We start from the raw sequence: 3,117 nt of genomic DNA on the forward strand, positions 1-3,117 counted from the left end.
CGATGGTTGAGCATTAGCTGAGCTATCACCTACCGTGTAAATTGGTATGCCATGGAATAGTTTAATACATGACAATAGAGCCAGGTGCGAGTGGCTCACACCTTTAATCCTAGCTACTAAGGAGGCTGAGATCTGAGGCTCACAGTTCAAAGCCAGCCTAACCATGAAAGTCCAAGACACTCTTACCCGTAATTAACCAGCAAAAAGCTAGAAGTAGAGCTGGCTTAAAGTGGTAGAGTGCTAGCCTTGAGCACATAACCTCAAGGACAGTATCCAGGCCCTGAGTTCAAGCCACAGGACCAACACACACACACACACACACATACACACCATTAAAAATACCCATGCTAAGGAAGAGGTTTGTTTATTGGTGTGTTCTCTTTCTCTTACAAGTTACCTGAGGGCATGGATCTGTGTAATTTGTTCAGACTTCTTGTCGTGATCTCCAGCATAGTCTGGGACAGACAGAGTAGTTGCTCAAGAAATATTTGTGGAGTGAATTGAAGAAGTGTGTGGTGATTTGTGTCAATACCAGGAAGCATGAGATGCACTCCCTGCCCCTCAGGGATTGAGAGACATAATGAAGTAATAAAAGTTAGCTTTCTTATTCCAAGTCCATGTCTGCAGAAATCTTGGCAAGTGTTTATGAGGCAGTTGTGGTGTGCACAGGCATCTGGAAGTTTGCAGAAACAGATACTTGACCCCAAATCAAAAAGCCCAGTTTTCAGTACTGTTCTGGCTTGTTGACTGTGAGGCCTGTGGAGCCTTAGTGAATCTTTCTAAGCCTTGGTTTCTCAACTCTCAAATGAAAACGATCATTGGCTGGATGCTGGTGATTGACACCTATAATCCTAGTTACTCAGGAGCAGATCATGGTTCAAAGTCAACCCAGGGAGGAAAGTCCATGAGACTGGTATCTCTAATGAAACACCTAAAAAGCAGAAATAGCTCTGTGGCTCAACTGGTAGAGGGCTAGTCTTGAGCAAAAGAAGCTCAGGGACAATGCTCAGGCCCTGAGTTCAAGCCCTAGGACTGGCAAAAGAAAGAGAGAGAGGGAGAAGGAGGGAGGGAGGGAGGAAGGAAGGAAGGAAGGAAGGAAGGAAGGAAGGAAGGAAGGAAGGAAGGAAGGAAGGAAACCATTGTTAGGACATTTACAAAAGTATTCTGCATTTGTGTGATAAATGTGTCTGAAACATGCTCTGTGAATAGAACTAAAGAGGTATCATTTTTTTTTTCTGAGACCAGGACTCGAAGTTGGTAACTGATGCTTTTGCTCACTGGCTGACACTTACCACCTGAGCCATGCCTCCAACCCTGAGGTGTCATTATTCTAAATCATACCAATGTTCTGCTAGAAATGTTCCAGATATATTCCTCTCTATAAGAGCCATGGGAAGCCACATGCCGATGGCTCACACCTGTCATCCTAGCTTCTCAGGAAGCTGAGATCTGAATATTGTTGTTCAAAGCCTGCCCAGGCAGGAAAGTCCCCATAAGACTCTTATTTCCAATTAACCACTCAAAAAACCAGAAGTGATGTTGTGGCTCAAATGGTAGAGGGATAACCTTGAGCAAAAGAGCTCAGGGACAGCATCCAAGCCCTGAGTTCAAGCCCCATGACTGACAAAAAAATGTCGTGTGGGCTTTGAATAGAGGAGGACTCTACACTGAGGTTAGATTACTGTTATTATATCAGCTTGTCTGGCAAAAGAAAATCATGCTCATTTTAGAAGTAGTGAATTAGGTTCGTGTGATCATCTGCGTTTTATCATTCTGGTCTAATCTTCTGTTGAAACTGTTTCTAAGACTGAAGCTGTTGGCTGGGAACCCTTTTGGAGAGGGCCAAATTCTCCTTCTGCTAGGTCATGAATGGTGTCCAAATCAATTGGAAAGTATAGTAGTGGAAATAAAGTTTGGAGCTCTTTATTTGTACATTTTTGAACATGTCTCCCACCCTCGACCCTGCCCTCATCTTCTCAAATAACTTCAAATTCTTTCCACCATCCTGCTAAGTTAGAAATGCCAAACACATGGATGTGGAGAATAGGAGGGGGTGAATAGATAGGTGGAGAAGGGCTAGTTCTAATGCTGAAATTGCCAGGCAAAGAGGAGGCAAAATATAAGGAATCATATATTCACACTCACATACACACGATACTCCTTTCTCCCTTCCTCTCTCCTTCCTCCCTCCCTTCCTTTTGTCTTTCTTCCCTCCATCCCATGCTCCTTCTTTCCTTCATTCCTTCCTTCCTTTCTCCCTCCCTTCCTTCCTTTTGCTTTCTCCCACCCCTCACCATTTTTCAAAGCCTCTAAAACTTTTCTCAGTGGATTTCACTTTTACTACATTAAATTTATATGCAAACCTTGCACTCTTTATGACCATTGGTCTCCTCATTATTTGTCTTCTTGGTAAATTGCATGACTTATTCATGATTTTTTTTATCTCTCCTATTGATACTTCATAATTTTCTTTCAGTATATCTTTATTTTCTCAAAGTAAGTGAATAGCCAAGTACTTAACATTTTGTCATTATGTGAACCCCTCTTTTCATTATATTGTCTAGCTTTGTGTCACTCATATTAAGAATGTAACAAACTTTGTCATTTATATTCTGCTACTTTGCTGAAGATATTTATTATTTTTAATGAATTTTCTGTTGATATCTTAGACATCTTTTTATAGAATTCTGTCATGGGAGAAGGTGATATTTTTATTTCTTCCATTCACATATTTATAACTCATTTCTTTTGCTTCAAGCTCATTTTATTACAAAGTTAATTAAGACTGATGGAAGAGACATCCTTGTCATATTTATGATTTTAATAGAACCTATCTGGTTCCTCTAGCTTTGCATTTTAGGCATGTGTAAGAAACAAAACCGTCTATGATTTTTACATTTTGTTTTTTTATCAATGGAAGTTTTAAATTTAAAATAATTTTTTTCTCACTTTCAAAATACCAGGCCTCACTGACGTGCTCTCAGAAAAGGGTTCCTTGATAACTCTATACAGTTTGAGCCCCTCCCTTTAGGTCAGACTCCATGTTAGCTTTCTGTTTTACTTTCCTCAGGGCACTTGTTGCTATGTGAAGTTAGTCTCAACAATTATTAGCTTCAA

The sequence above is a fragment of the Dipodomys spectabilis genome, unplaced genomic scaffold (genome assembly GCF_019054845.1).
Source record: "Dipodomys spectabilis isolate Male_0828 unplaced genomic scaffold, ASM1905484v1 ptg000423l, whole genome shotgun sequence".
Taxonomy (NCBI): Eukaryota; Metazoa; Chordata; class Mammalia; order Rodentia; family Heteromyidae; genus Dipodomys; species Dipodomys spectabilis.